This window comes from Calypte anna, chromosome 4B (assembly GCF_003957555.1).
Source record: "Calypte anna isolate BGI_N300 chromosome 4B, bCalAnn1_v1.p, whole genome shotgun sequence".
Lineage (NCBI taxonomy): Eukaryota > Metazoa > Chordata > Aves > Apodiformes > Trochilidae > Calypte > Calypte anna.
Window position 1 is genome coordinate 10,535,417 of NC_044249.1, and position 16,837 is coordinate 10,552,253.

The 16,837-nt window shown below is 42.1% G+C and overlaps 1 protein-coding gene across 5 annotated transcripts in view; it reads right to left on the bottom strand.

Annotated features, from left to right (window-relative positions):
- The window catches only part of ARHGAP24 (Rho GTPase activating protein 24), a 143,498-nt gene that overhangs the window by 42,518 nt on the left and 84,143 nt on the right, over positions 1 to 16,837 (bottom strand). The window contains exon 1 of one of the 5 annotated variants that reach the window (XM_030450598.1): positions 903 to 940. The exons of the other annotated variants lie outside the window; for them this stretch is intronic. The gene's annotated coding sequence lies outside the window, so the exon portion shown is untranslated. Of the gene's footprint in view, positions 1 to 902; positions 941 to 16,837 lie in introns of those variants that run through there. 5 annotated transcript variants of the gene reach the window in all.

The following is a 16,837-nucleotide window of genomic DNA, read 5'->3' on the forward strand; positions in this document are numbered from 1 at the left end:
TTAAGCTCCATGAGTAGTCTGTGAGGTTACAGTGATAGAGTTTAGCAGGACCTAGCCCTGTTGAGTAAGCACAGGCTTTCCTCTGGCCTACCACGAACAGAAGTTTACCGACAGTTTTCAAGGCACATATAATGGTTATTGATATGAAACAGCTGACTTCTGAATGGTTCATTGCATGCAGTCATGGACCTATTCTCAAGCCTAAATCCTCTGCTGAAAACACTGTAAACACTCAGTACACAATCTGTACTTGAAGAGTAAAAAATTGATTCAGAAAAATAGGAACAAAAAATCCTCACCAAGAGAAACTCCAAGTAAACCTGAAGAATAACTTCTCCATCAGAAAAATTAATGGAATAAAAACCACTGCGAGTTACCCAAAGAACCAACTCAGCAGTTGTCTGCGACCTCCTGAGCCTGCTGAATGCTGACTCAGCAGTTTCCAGTGGAGGAATTTCAAGCTCAGTTGCCCACTGGGAACCTCCATCTCATTTTGAGCTTCAGGATCCCATTTCAACAGGAAAGCTGATGCTACCAAATCAACAGCAGCCAAGCTGCTGTGCACCCTATGTCCTATCTCCTCCCTGGCTACTGAAGTGAATTAGCCACACAAAGGAAGGGAACATCCATTATCAGGAGCAGCATTTACATCTGTGAGAACGAAAGCCTTAGGTTTCGGCCAGAAAAAGATGAGCATCTGGCTCCTTCTGGACCAGGAGTAAATAGCATTTAGACTCCAGTGCTCCCTGAAGGACATGCCTGAGGACTCTACCTGTCTAGCAGCAATAAGCTGAGACCTGCTGCATTACTCTTAATTAGACCTAGAAAATGGTCCTTACTCCCCATTTGAAAGCACAAACACAACTGAAACACAGTAGTGAGAGCATGCAGGACGCAGGCACCTGAGGTTTTCAGAATAACTGATCATGTGTGAGACATGATAGCAGCATCCACACGCCTCAAACACAAAGAAAGGGCAGGTCCCAAGTGATGCTAGCATGTGAAGTCTGATACAGAAAACTAATCACATATAACTTCTCTGGGTTAAGACTCACTGAGCTGCGTGAAACACCAAGTGCTGAGGTTATTTCAAGAAAAACAAAGAAACAAAAAGACAGAACTGCAAATTGTCACATACATGTACTCAAACCTATCCACACCCCTAGGAAAGGGAGACTGCACTGACAGCACACTTCACTGGGGCAAACTGGGGAAACAACACCCATAACCAGTGGAGAACAGACCTCATCACTACAGTATGGTCAGTGGCTGTCATGACCCTGTGACCCATTCCCCACACTCTGTGCTCCCCCTGAAGGCTGCCCAGCATAGTCCTTCTTCAATTCAAGACTTTCTGAGAATTTGGCCCAGCTGCTCAAAAAGATGCTGGAGATTTATCTGCCCCACAACAAACAAATGCCATCTCTGTGACAACTTCATGTGCCAGACTGCATCTGACGACAGAAGTCAGATGAAAGGCAGTTTTCAGGCACATGCATTAACAGCAATAAGTATAAATCCATGTTGTATTTTACCAGCGTTGGGTAGGTGACAGGATTTTCCTGCATGTAAATTGGTATGCAGAAAATTAAATCCCTCATCTTACTACAGGGATTTCTATTAGCTTCCACTAACGCTGACTTGAAATCTGCTTATTTTACCTCAAACATCACTATTTCATTTGACTACAAAACATAAATAGAAACCCATGTTTCTGGATCAATACTTTTTCTGTATAGTAAAAATGACAGATACATTCTGGTACCACATGACAAGCAACCAGCTATTTGTAAGCCCAACTCAAAGTGTATGTTGGGAACAGCTCCAGCAAGAACTACAGAGCTAAGCTGGTCCAAACATATAATCAGCGGGCTTTTGCAAGCTGATTTTTTTAAATCTCTCCTGTTTCTGTCTCACACACCTGTTGATATCAATGGTAACCATGTCATGAAAGAATGCACAACCAAATAAACTGAAGCCAAAACCATGACTCCAAAATATCTTTCATTTTATGTTTTATAGAAAACACTGCAGCCTCTTATTTGGCCTTCATAAAAGATGAACTGATTTATTTATCAGTTGTCAAAATTAATTTACTACCCTTAAACAAACCCCAACATGTGGTAGGGTTTCACCTGCTTGCTAAAAATTAAAATACTTTCTTAAATAACCAGCTGAATAGCTATACTGAAACACATTCTTAATAAAAACACATTTCTTAATTAAAAATTGAAAATTGCAAATTTTTAGAAAGGACCTGTCAGGATATTCAATTATCTTGGGTTAGGCATTTTCATTGCCTTTATCTCTGGACTAATACTAGCTAATAATTGTCTGTTTTTAATGAACCTACTATTTTCATAACAGGGCCCAGTTATTACACAATGTTGTCCTACCACTCATTCATTCCTATGAGGAGAGATGCAAAAGAAAGGATGATGAGGCATCAAAACTTATCCTAAGTGCCAGTTAAAAAATGCCAGTTTGCAATAAAACTTTCTTCACCATCTGGGTTTCGTTTTGAATCTGCCTCTCACTATAAAATGGAGCTGGTATGTCCACCACCTACTAAATGTCCTGCTAATATAACATAAAACCTTTCTAATGGTACAAATTACACTTTTATTAGATTTGCTGCATAGTCTCTCTACTAGAAATCTGAAAGTGGGTGTCTTTAATGATACAACCTCTGCTGACAGGGAAGCGTAAGCTGAAATGAAAAGGTGGTTTAATTATTATAATGCTTAGTTTATTTAAATTACAAGTAACTTTCTTCTTTCTTTGCTGATACCTTAAAGAACTTAGCAGTAGCAGTGAGAGGCTTTGCAGAACTCCTGCATGCCTTAAAAAAATAGGATAATTCAGCAGCCCCTGTAGAAATCTGAATTTTTTTCAATAACATTATAATGAGCATTAATAAAGGAATTCACAGTTTGTGATACATACAGTGGTACTGCTGACAATATTAAATTACAAAAATTCCTTGAGGGCAGCAGGGATCCATCTACGATGACAGCACTAGCATCCACAGCTCTGAGGAGAAGAAAGCAGAACTTAGGCTACCATTTAATAAAATGGAGCTTGCCTCATATGCTTATGAAGACCTTAGTCTTTCAGATGCAGTTCCAGTTCTTCACTCCACCTAAAGCAGATGTTAAAACATACCAAGATGGCATTTCCAAGTTGGGAGTGCAGATGTCTTCCAAGCTTTGCATTAGTAGGCATTTTGCCTTCATTTTGTAAGTGCCACACTAAGTTCTGGTAGAAAGAACACAGTTAAAAAGGCTTTAAACCATGCTCTTAGGCTTCCCTAGATACTGATGTGACAGGTATACTGTTGCAGAGACTGCAGTACCTAGTAAGGATGACACTTTCAACCTAACATACTGTGCCTGTAATTCAAGAGTGGGACTTAGTAAAATATAACCTTGAACATAGTATAATTACTGAGGAAAAATGAGACAGAATTACAAATCTGATTCACTCTGACATATCTGTAAGAACATAAAGTTGGTAAATTGTGAGATCAATGGAGCAGAGTTTGTGAGCCTGGGGCTGGAAATGCAATAATGTACATGGACTTGCAGGTCCTTGTCAAAACCTGCAAGTGGTCTGCACAAACAGAGATGAAGAAAACAGGCTACAGAGGCATGGGGTGACTACTCTGGCTCCCACTCATGCAATGACCATGGTGGAAAAGCAGTTTTTTCACTGTTGACCAGCATAGGACAGCGCATAGGACAACATGCACCAAAAGTCATCCTCTGTCACTTTTCACGGGGGCTGTACATGATGTACATGATATTTGCCTGCAAAGCTAAAATTAATGGTATAAAGAGGAAACAGACTAAGGGGGGTTCTATTTTCATACTGGAGGCAAACACTAACTGGCAGCAGCAATTTCTACCAGGTGTTTTAAATTATATGAATGAATATGTGCAGTCATAATGCACCCCCCAAAGAGTAGAGAGCTGTGGTTGGGAAGCAGCCTGTGGCTCAGCGCAGGCAGTGGGCAGGAGCCTAATCTGAAGGCTAAGTGAACACTCTGCTTATTACTGCTCTGGTGAGAAAGCATCTGCTCTAGGCAGGGTCACAAAAAGTTGCCTGTCTTCTCTGCCACAGTCATCAGAGGATCTCCACAAGTGGCAGATTGCAGCACATTCCTAACCAGGTCCTGTTTTCAGTTGTGATGCTTCAATGATCACAGATAAGCTTAATCACTGAAGGAAAAGTTTCCCAAACCTACTGACTACAACAAAGAAAGGAAGGGAAGAAAGCAACCAGTCTGGAAATGGATAGGGTGATGTTCGCTTTTGTTCTTGAAAACTAAAGCTAACAGGAGACAGAACATGTGGTCTCCAGGCCAAAGCTGAACCAGGTCCCATTAGTCAGCTACAGATTACTTTTCTATTCTGTCAAGGATTTTACTCAGAATGTAGCCCTGTAGTGCACCCAGCCCCAGACTCCAAATGCAATGCAAGTACCAATGGAATTTATGGTTCTGGGGTTGTATTTTGTGATTTACACCAAAAGCTGCAAATATGTAACAAAACTCTCCTTTCCCCTTCTCTGCTCATTTAACCTCTCATTACAGATTCAAAAAAGGACCCAAGTAAAATTAGGATATTACAGTCCTAAGGAATTCTGAGCTGTTTAGACTATATACAAGAAGAACGGGAATGCAAAATATTTATACAAACAAATTACATGCTATTGTGGAAAGAGGAGAATGGAAACACTGTTTACACTCTCTCAGTTTCCTTCTCTCAATAAGTAGAAATTCAGTATCAGAGATTACATAACTTTTTTTTTTTTAAAGTCAGCTGGGGAGTCAACCATGCTGCAGCCTGACATTTGCAGCTCAAGCCCCTTTTCTTTCTGGTTATGTCTTTTCAGTTACATGCAGAAGAAAAATGTGCAAAGCAGCATCTTGCCTTGGTTTCTTCAGCACCATTTCTGGTATAAGCATTTCCATAGACTGAGGTGGCTCAATTTTAAACTTGGTCTACTTGCATCATTCAAACTTTTTAGGTTTTTCTGTGGTTAAAATCTGCCTAGTCATGGAAAACACATGCAGGTTTGCACACTATCCTAGGCTGCCATAAAATTAAGCACTATTTTAACACAGGCAAAGAAATTATATTACAACAAGCAATTCTGAACATGACACGCCTATGTAAAGCTGATATGATGGGCATCGAAATGCTTGGATAAGGACAGCTGGACCCAAAGGCTTGGGTCCAATTACGCTCATGGTTTAACATAAGGCCCAACTATGATGGCTCTTAAACTAATTTTTTTTTACTGAATTTAACCCTTATGGAATACATTAAATATCCAAATCATACTAAGAAGCCATTCCCCAAGTATATAGCTACTATGGCAACAGCTTTTGGAGGCAACAGATGTTCTCATCTCCCCAGAAAACCAGAAGCTATAATGGCACCTTCTATGCTTGTATTTCCCCAAGGAAATACATCAGCCAAAATAAATGAAGCAGACAGACTGATGCTGCCATCACCAGTGCTGTTTTTTGCACCTTCCTGAGCTTTCACTGGAGATGCTCTCTTAAATAGCCAAGACAGCCTCACACAGGGATTACTTCTGACAAGATGCTGAAAAACTCAATTCTCAGCACCTGCAAAAGGCTTTAGTAATCACCACAATTACTACAGCTAAAAAGCCTGCTGAGCAACTGGCCATTACAACCATGGATTTATTAAAAAAACGCAGGCCTTCCAGGTTGCTGAGCACCCCCAGTATATTTTAATAGAGAGCAGAAAGGTAGCCACTTCTTTTCATGATCTCCTGCAGGGAGCCAGCATCATGCTGGCACAAGCACAGCAACCTGAACAGCATTGAGGCAGATAAAAATCACAGGGACAGAAAGGCAGTAACTACTAAACTGAAGTTTTTTCATTAGCAATTGCCATGAATCATGGGGAAAGGCACTATGGCAATCACTAGGGGAAAGGCAGCATCTGAGCCCTTTCCCCTAGAAACACTTGAATAGAGCCAATACCTGAACCAGAACTTGGGCCCATGCTGTTTTCATGTAACTCTTGGTGTAAGGCTTGTGTTGCAAGCATCACAGAGGAGAAAGGAATGTGAAACAATGCTCAGCTCTCAGGGTGACAGCTACTCCTACCTCATCGTAGCTTTGGATCACAGCTATGACTTTTTGTAGTGCAGATGTATAGCTCCCCTTTACAAGAGGCCTGTATAACTGCAGAACAGTAATAAAAGTTAGGAGAAGGTGAGGACTCCAGCCGCTAACAAATGCCAAGTCTCTAATGACCCCACAAAGACCAAATCAGGCCTTTGGGCCTGACCAACTGTTCTGGGTTGATGTGTTGCTGTTTCTTTGGTAGCAGGGGAGGGTTCCCAGGGGTGGCTCCTGTGAAAGCTCCCCCACATCTGGCTAATGTTGAGGCCATCAGTGACAATGGATGTGCCTTTGTCATGAATATATTCAAGAAGGGGAAACAAGCAGGAAGAGAGATGTATCAGAGGTGAGAGCAATGCTGGAACAAAGATACTAAGGTTGGTGAGGAAGGAAGGGGCTAAGGTGCCTGAACAGAGGTTCCTCTGAAGAGAGGTTCCTCTGGTGAGATGAGAGGAGTCCCCCTGCAGCTCATGAAATACCATGGTGGAGCAGATGTGGATCTGCAGCCCTGGAGGAGCCCATGGTGACTGTTCCTGCAGCAGCTGTGACTCTGTGGGCAGCCGGGGCTGGAGCAATTCCTGAGGGAGTGCAGCCCATGGGAGGGAATCATGTCCGAGGGGTTCCTGAAGGACTCTCTGCCATCAGAGGGACCCCGTGTTGGAGCAGGGGCAGAATGTGAGGAGTCCTCCCCTGAGGAGGAAGGAGCAGCAGAAAACAACCTGTGACAAACAGACCATAAACCACACTCCCTGTGCTGCTGGGGAGGAAACAGGTAGAGATATCAGGAACAAAGTAATTTGGGTCTAGGAAAAAGGGAAAGATGGTATATCCAGTATTTAACCTGTGGGGTTTTGGTTTTATTTTTTTTTTCCTGTTTGCTCTGTTTTGATTTGAGTAATGATACATTAAATTGATTTATTTTTTCTTCCCCAAGTTGAGTCTGTTTTGCCCAGGACAGAATTGGTGAGTGGAACCTTCGAGGTCCTTGTCCTGACTTATGAGTTTTTAGGTGGATTTCCTCCTCGCCATCCCAAAGGTAATGATGAGGGACAGGGAAACTAAATGAGCAGCCATGTAGTCCCTTGTTACCAGCTAGGCCTAGACCATGACACCAACAAAGAGCTTCAGCAGCTGTCATCGGGGCTGGCTCTCTTGGAGCAACAGGGGGGGATGTACCAGAAGCAGATACAGCTATTTTGGAAAGGCAGAGGCCTTTGCTCAGCAGCAAAGCTTCCCGGACACCCATGCAGGTGGTTGTTCATTCCCTCTAGAGCTGCAAAGATTAAAACACAACATCACATCTTTGCTGGCCTTGAAAAACTTCTACTTCATCTTCATCATATCACCTGCCTGCTTCAGAAGGAGAGACAAGAAACAGCCTCTGCTGACCTAAAAAATTCAGAAAGAAGAGAAAAAAGATGGCACCATCCAAAGCAAAGCCTTTTGCTGTGTTTATGACACTTAGCAGCAAGAACATGCCTTTCCCGGATCCTCTCTCCAGCCTGGTGTATATAGCCCACCCTAGGCTTCAGGAATTAACTCTCCACAGGAAAGATGTGATCCCATAACACATAGGATTATTATATTTTCATTTTTTGAGATGCACTTCCAGTCCAGCCAGCTAAAAGATCCTTCAAGAAGGCTGCAGGGTAGAAGAGTAAAAACAGTCACTGGGACTCCTGCAACAGCCTGCTAGAAAGCAAAATAAAGGGAGCCTTCAGGAGAGGACCAGTGGATCCAGTTCCCCAGGCTCTGTGTCCCTCACACACACACTTGTCAGGCAAAGAGAAGGTGAAGGAAAACACAGTTCAGACAGAAAAAACATAACAGCTGTAGCAACCAGGTCTGTTTCTAATTGAACCCGCTCTTCACTGAAGAGACAGAGTGGGAAAGTCAATATTTCCTCAACTCAATGCACAACGTGGGACTCAGTCTACACTTTGACAACAGGAAGTCTGAGAGACCTCGGCTTTTGTTACGGCAGCTCGTGAAGATATCTCCCAACAAATAACCTTTGATGCCCACATAATTCTTCTTTTTTTAATACCTATCACAGCCTGTGACTCAAAGGCATTTTCATATAATGATTTTTCTGTCCAGTTTATAACGCAATTAAGAAAGGAAAAGACACATGTAAGCATATTTCCAGCAGTTTCCTTTAGACTGGGAAAAGTGTTTTGTGTAGCTGCTGCTGCTATAAATGAAAATATTTAGGCATCCTTATTTATAGTTTTTATGCAAACATTGATTTGAATAAGTGAGTTTGTGGAGTGCTGACCAAAGAAAACCAGTCACCTCACCAACTCAAAATGACAAGTATTTTTTGCTTCCTTAGTAAAACAAAACTGAGAATGCTCATTTCATAAAAATAAAAACATATGGTCATATGATATGAAAGTATTTTATGCTGTATTTTATAGCAAACCTTTTTTTAAAAAGAAGCAAGATAAGGTTCATTCAAAAGGAAAAACACCTGAAAATCTATTAGTTGTTGAAAACAAATGAAAATTACTTATATTTTTTACTTGACCCATATGGTGAATTCAAGTCAACTTCATGTATGGGCTCAGTTAAGCAAAAATGCTAAGCAAATTTTCCAGCCATCTTTTACCACAATGCCCAAACACTGGTTAATGGAAAATAATTTTTCTGTCTTTCTAGTTTGAGAAATTTGGTTTTAAATAAAACACTGCTTGCAGCAACTCTGGGGCCACAGGCAATGGCCAAGACTCTGTGCCTGCAGGCAGCACTCACAGCCTTGGAGCAGCTCCCTACAGCAGAAACCACCAAATTCAGCCACCACCTGTTTAGTTCCTTTCTGCTTTCCTCCCTGTATGCTGGTCTTACTGACTTGACTAAACACTGAAACATTCATTATCACACTGATAACTTGTCTGTGGGCACAATGATCATTGCCAGTTGAGTTTGATACCACGGCAACACATCTGGCTGCCCACTGGTATTTTGTTTATTTTGCAAGAAAGCTGGCATTTTATAACACAACATTAAAATTACCATATAAGTATACAATATGGGGAATTAAATATAAGGCACCAAGAGCAGAAGCGATTTCTTTTTCTTTCACTGCACAGATCCAGACAGATGTGTTTGTGGTGTTTGGTTTAGCAGAACTCCAACAGCAAGAAAGGAGACCTGCACCTGGCTTCCTTGGCCAGCAAATCCAGCCTTGGTTGAAGCCCATAAAATGCAGACCAGTTTCCTTGACCTAGGTCAAGCAGCTAATTGACAGCATGAAAGCTGATCTGGTTTCTCAGTGTGCCTAAATGATGATTTAAATTTTTTCATAATGCAAATGATGTTTCTGCCCTCACAGCTCAACTGCAATGTATACCCAATAGTCAAATTGAAACAAAACACATAAAATTAGTTGTGCCTAAGCGTTCCTTAAGTGTCTCTGTAGAAAAAGGGTGTTTATTTTCTAGGAATAGAGGAAGATAATATGGAAGCTGTTCACATCAAAGCAATAATAATCTACAGTTAACTTCCTTACTGATTCTAATTTCAGCTACATCAACTCATCTTAATTTTGTTGCTGCATGATTGCACTTGCTATTATATCTACTTATAATTTGCTGGGGAAAAGAAAATGGTACAACCACTGCCAAGGGCTTCAGTAAATAAAAGTTTTGCCTTCGTTGCTACCCCCTCTGTTCCCTGCTTTCTTTGCAGCTTTCATGGTCAGGTGCCTACTTTGTAGGATGCCAGTGTTTCAGAGAATCAGCAGCAACTCTTACACCAGTGGAAGCACTTTTTTTCCTCTTTTCTTCCAATAACAAAGCAGCTTGTGTTGTCTCCTCCTGCCCCTGGATCAGAAGGCCACATCCTGCACTCAGAACGTTCATAATAAAGCCTCAAAGTCCTTCCAACATTGTCATTACATTCTACCTTTCAGCAAAAGTGAACAAGTCACTCTGCCTCCAGCACGGGTTTAAAAAATTTCCGTAAGCACGGTTGAAGTCACAGACACAACTAAGTGATTTTCACAGCTGTGGCAAGGACAACAATGATGCCCTGTTAGCCTCCTTGTTGGTATTCTTTAAAATTTGGTATTGAATATGTTACCATACATACAGTACCTTTAGGTCATACACTATGCACTGCCATTTGCCTGATAAATTAGTTAGCAACAGCAGTTGAAATCTTTTTTTTGTTTTGCTCAGGACAGAGTCAACAACATCCTTTAATCAAAACTGAAATGAGAGCCATCTTACAACTGTGTTGCACAAGCAACCTGGAATAAGAATCTGTCCCCTCTCTGCATGGCAGCATACCACACAGCAGCTACATTGTGCCATCAGCACAGTCCACTCTCTGTCCCTCCTTTTCACTAGGCATAGATGGTGACAGACTAAGTGCATTAAAAGTCAAGCTATCAGAAGGCAGCCAGACAGAACTTAGATTACAGACACCCCACCCACCCCCAGCCCCAGTATTCTTTGCTTTAGCTTCCTAAAAATAGCTCTTTAGAGGGGAATGAGGCTTACAGGTTTGCTTGCTTCTTTTTTAAACAGTTTTGAAAAGCATCTCTCATCCATAAGCTTTTGTTGCTTTCAGCAACCTACCGGTCAACTAGAAGATGACAGACCAACAAAAAAAACCTGTCCTACATCTTACCTCACCACATGAGGTTTCATCTTTCCTTTGCATGTTTATGTAATAAAGAGATACGGTGCACATCAAAGGGGTTCAGGAATCTTGGCCTCTGCTTCTGCCTCCTCAGTAGCATTTTGCTCAGCATTGATGAATTCCTTTAAAATTTCTCTATTACATTTTCCTCTTTCTGCAAAAAGTAGTTAAGAATATTTACTGACCTCACTGGGGAGACATAGCTGTTCAGTTAATTAAGGCTGGTGAAGACTCTTATATCACCATAAACCCAGAAAATGATCCCGCAGACACACAGTGGTCATATCTGAAGTGAATCGAGTCAAAGAAAGGATCCTGTTCAGATTTAAAGAAAAAATTTGTAATTTCAATCACTACCTCATGCTTTCCCATCATACACTGAGATTTTACAACACACTAATCAGAGAAGTAATAATATCACATGCTGCTTGGTGAACTGGAAGAAACGTATTTACAGACTATTTGCAATCTGGCAAATATTCAGATACCAAAATATCTGACAGAAACTACAAAATATAAATGTTGGAGTACTATCTGCTTCAAGCTGTAAAAAGACAGAGTGAATACCCACAGAAGTGCAAGTGAAACTACTTCTCACTGTTACATAGCTTTTCTCTAAGTTTTGGCATTAAAAAAAAAAAAATCAGCTCCTCTCAATACTCCAGAACGTGAAAGCTGCCTGTGACTGGGCTCTTACAGGGTTGAAGGACAGGTCTCCTGAACTGCAAGGGGAACACACATCATGCAGACACAGACTCAAGAAGATATATCCAAAGGCTGCTGATTCTACCCCAGCAATCTTCAAGGTTAACAGTAGATTTTTACCCTCATGGTGTTTCATGCATACCACTGTAAATCAGGACTCCACACACTGGCTTAAAAGTTGTCAGCTGCCAGCCTGACCAGCCAACATCACAAGTCAAGTCATGGACTAGAACAAATACATGGCACCTCACTGCTGCCTCAGGACCCTTTTGCTAAAAAGGAAGATGCAGTCACAGTCAGGACCACAACTTGGTCAAAGAGGGAGAGCAGTCAGATGAGGGTGACCCTCCCAGAAGAGCCTGGGTAGCTACGCTTCTATCAGTACACAACAGCCACAGCTATCACCTGTACTGCCGGAAAGTGAGCACTTTTTACAGTTCTTTCGGGTGTCCTTAAAGCTACCAAATGTTTATGTAATTTGTCATCTTCTCCACCCATTGTTTCTCTCCCTTAGCAGGCCTCCCCATATCCTGTGTGAAAGTGTTAAGTTAGGTTTCACAAGGTTGGAAGGAGCACAGGAGTAGGGATGAAGCACTCAGGTGGCCACCCTTCCCTTTTTTGCCTGGCGAACAAGATGCTGTTTACAAAGCACATCTCAGAAGTGTCCTCACATTTGTTTAGGACCAGACAGTGACTGCTTAAGATAAGAACCTCTTCAGGATCTTAGCATCTTCTTCCCATTACCCCACTTGACAGCTTCCTCTGCTCCTTGGCAGCAGTCTCTCCCAGGCACGAGTCACATTCTTTCATGTTTCGGGGTACCCCAGCACAAAAGACAAAGAGAGCTATTTCCTACTGTATCATCACACCTTTTGGAGATGCAGTAAAAAAGGCAAAAATAAGCTCATGTTCCCCTCAGGATGTCAGATGCACAAGGTTGTGGTTCAAGATCCATTCCTGCCAGCAATGGTCACCAGACAATGTAAATGTGGTATGGAGCAGGTGTGCAACCTGATTGCTTTGCAGAAAGAGAGTGCAAGGTACAGCTTACACAGGCTACAGAGAGGCAGATGCTACTGTGATTCAGCAGCAAGGTTGCTGGCACTAGCTCATTATCATAGTGTTTCTGAAAAAAACTTCAAGTTTGCTTAAATCTGGCTGACTGACCTGGTATCCCTTCTGTGCTTCATCCTTCTAATGACTGCAAAACTTCCAACCACAGCATTGCTGATTCACCCCAGTGTGCCAAAAAAAAAAAAAAATTATTATTTGTAGGGTCTTGCTAGTAAAAACCAGAATAATAATGCTATCTGTGGACCCGAAAGAAAAGACATAGAAAAAGATGTAGAAAGGTGTAAAAAAAAGTAAACATAATTAAGGTATAATCCAATACCACCTTCTCAAATGAGTTCTACCTTCTCAAATTAAGTCTAAATGAAAACACTGTTTCTTGAAGACACATTTCTCATTCAAAGAAGCCACAACTCTTCTGATTCCAAGTTCTTAAATAAATACATTGCACACAACGCATTTAATAACAGTAGATTTTTCCATTTTATCTTTGACTGTTTATTCCACATTGCAGCCTCCAACTCCATGGCCATTTCTCCCATATTTAGATCACTCTGGACCTATGTTTTACACCTTCATCCTATAATTTCATTAGTTTTCATTCTAGGAGTGTGAAGTAACAGAGATCTCCAAAGCCACTAACCCTCCTCTTCTACACTGAAACAAAGCTGTCAATAGCAGACCACAGGAGTAATGCCAAAACACATCACCTCTTTCCTCGGGTAATGCACTACCATCAATCACCTCCCCAAGTGGCAGATGTTCAAAATTCACAGACAAGCATAGTGTATTTTTACTGTTAGAGGAAATGTTTTGGGTATCCGTCCACTTAATATTGGAAACTTTATATACTCTTTAATTACAAAAAATCTAATTACAAACCTAGCTTGTTTGCAATGGTGATATCCAATGGGGAAAAGAATAAAGAGAACCAAGAAAAGCCGGAAGAATGTAAATATAAAAGCTGGAACAATTACTGTATGTTGTTGCCTCTTCCACACATTTTCAGGAAATACTCTGAAGTACATAGGTAGATGAATGTTATCTGTATCACTCCATGTGGCAATAGTTCAAACCTTCATCAGGTGAGGTCCAGACTGGACATAAGGAAACATTTCTTTACTGAGAGGGTGGTCAAACACTGTAACAGGCTTCTATAAAGAAGTTATCAATGCCTCATCCCTGTCAGTGTTTAAGAGGCTGTTGTGATTTAGGCCCATCCAGTAGCAAAGAACCATGCAGACACTAATTTTCCCCCTAATTTGGGATAGCGAGGAAGAAATCTACATAAAACCTCATGGGTCAGGACAAGGACCTCAAAGGTTCCACTCACCAATTCTGTCCTGGGCAAAACAGACTCAACTTGGGGGGCGGGGGAGAAATCAATTTAATTTATGATTGATCAAAACAAAACAGAGCAAACTGAAAACAAAAAAACAGGTTAAATACCTTACTCCATTTTTCCCTTCTTCCTAGACCCAAATTACTTTGTTCCTGATATCTCTACCTGTTTCCTCCCCGGCAGCACAGGGAGTGTGGTTTATGGTCTGTTTGTCACAGGTTGTTTTCTGCCGCTCCTTCCTCCTCAGGGGAGGATTCTTCACATTCTGCCCCCGCTCCAACACGGGGTCTCTCTGATGGCAGAGAGTCCTTCAGGAACCCCTGGGACATGAGTCCCTCCCATGGGCTGCACTCCCTCAGGAACTGCTCCAGCCTGGGCTGCCCACAGAGTCATGGCTGCTGCGGGAACAGTCACCTCGTCTGACACGGGCTCCTCCAGGGAGGATCCACATCTGCTCCACTGTGATCCTTCCTGGGCTGTTTCATTGTGCTCCTCCATGGGCTGCAGGGGGACTGCCAGCCATCTCACCACACGATGCAGGAGACCCTCTGCTCAGGCACCTTATCCCCTTCCTTCCTCATGTCTGCTCAGGTAGTGCTCCCACTTTCCCCTCTCCTTTTTGCCACTCCTTTCCCCTTCTTGAACGTGTTAATTGCAGAGGCACATCCATTGTAGCTAATAGGTCTGGCTGCCAGAGGTGGGGACAGATTTTGGATCTGAGAGACCTTCCAGCACCTTCTCACAGGAGCCACCCCTGGGGCCTCGCCCCTGTTACCGAAATGGCACCTCATCAACCCAAGAAAGAGGTATTTAGACAATGCCCTTAATAACATGCTTTAACTTTGGTCAGCCCTGAGACAGTTAGGCAGCTGAACTAGATGATCATTGTAGGTCCCTTTCAATTAAATATTCTATTCTATTCCATTCCATTCTATCTTATTTAACATACATTCCTTGATCCTTCTAGCTGCCTCACTTTTATTTATTGCTAAGTGCTATTGTCATCTTTCTCATCCACAGAAGCTGGGTTTTTTATTCCAGTCTAAAAGCAAGGCCTCTCTACCCTGCTGCCAGATGGGCTGCAAAGTGCACTGGTCAAATCAGCTACCTGTACAGATGATACCATACATGAAAAGCACCAGGAAACAGAACAACATTAATATCTCCAAGCTTGGCTCAGTAACTTCACAGACCACCAATAATATTGATATGCAGTTTTTTCCTACCTGCATGTTTTCAGAACTGCCACGCCAACTCCTTAACCTATCTCTTCCTGTCAAGACACCCCTCCTAGCATATGCACTATGTAGGTGACCTAATCCTGGTCAAGTAGAGAGCTGTCACATAAAGGGACAGCTTTGGGCTAGGAAACCTGCACCCAACCAGTGAGTACTGAAGCAGCTTGGTGCTCTGCACTGGCTCTCAGAGGATGTGCCCTGCTCCTATCCTCAAATCAGCAGCCCTCCTCTTTTTCCTGAGCTTAGATGCCCATGATGCACGGCCTGGAGACCCACAGCTCAGACCCCAACACTCTGGCATCCAACCAGCAGACAGGAAAATCCCTGGGAGCCTAAAAACATTGTTGACAGTAAAATTCATTGCCATGTTTTCAAGAGAGCCATTCCTACATCTGGGGTCAGGTTCTCAAAAAGGATTAAGGATCTACATGCACACCTGTAAGAATGGAAGGTTCTCAGCATTATAGACAGACCAGCTCTTGTCACAACCTGAATCACCCCAATATGTTCCTTGGCTGCTCTAAAGATTGCCATTTACTTCCACTGTTAAATCAAAAAAGTATTATTCAAATATCTGTTCACAAGAGCAGGTTATAACTGATCCTCTGCAAGCAGAAATGAGCACTGAGAACTTGCAACTTGTTATATGCACTGTGTTAAAGCACTCCATAACTATGTCTAGGAAGAAGAGGGAGCTACAGTCTAAGGATAATGTTCAGGCTAAATAATTCAGTTATCTGCTGCCATTTGAAATTCACAGACAGAAAACTCAATTACTTCATTTAATGACTTAAGGATTAGAATGAGTTTAGTTTGGTATCTGACCAGGCAGAAGAGGGATTAGCTGGATCCATTAGAAAATGAAGTTTTATTAATAAGTTACTTCTAGTTAAAATTAAGTAATGAAGTCTGAGGGGGGGGAGGAGAGAGCAAAGCAGTATTCAATGACAATGTAACCATGACTTATAGCTCTGCATTTAGAGGGCATGAAGGGAATGAATTTGACAACAACTTTTCTTCACCAATAGCTCAGTAACCAGTTTTTCTTTGAATTGACTTTTAAATGACAAACTCAGTCCAGACTGCTTTTGAGCTGCATTGCTTGGATCTACAGCCTACAAAGGTTACCAGGAGCAGAGCTTATGTGCATTTTTTCATCCCTACTGGAACAATAAAGCCAGAAAGCAACTCCGTCTCCTTAAGCTAAGATTTCTGCCCTGTCTGTGAGCCTGTACAGATAACAAAGTACAAGTGTTGCCCCATTTTAGAAAAAGAGAGTCCAAAAGGCTGTCACTGGCCATCTGCAGATCAGGGGAGAGGAGATGTACAGCTCCAGAATAGGGGTGCTACGACATACCAGGAGGTACCATCCTCTCCATCTGTGCTCAAAGCATGACCAGCAGCACATCATCTCACCCACTCACCTAAAAGGCTTAAGGGTCTGGGAGTAAAGAAAGAAGGGATTTTATATCCAAATCCTGTGTAAGCACACACTCACATCCTAACAGCATTTAGGAGTATTATAACTACATTCCTCTTATCACTCATATTGCACAATTCGTACTACCAATACCCAACTCCACTGCTGCTCTTTTGGGCTGTCTTCAAGCAGGACAGTTGACAATAACCATACGTAGCTGCAAGTAACTACTGTATCCCAGAGGCAAA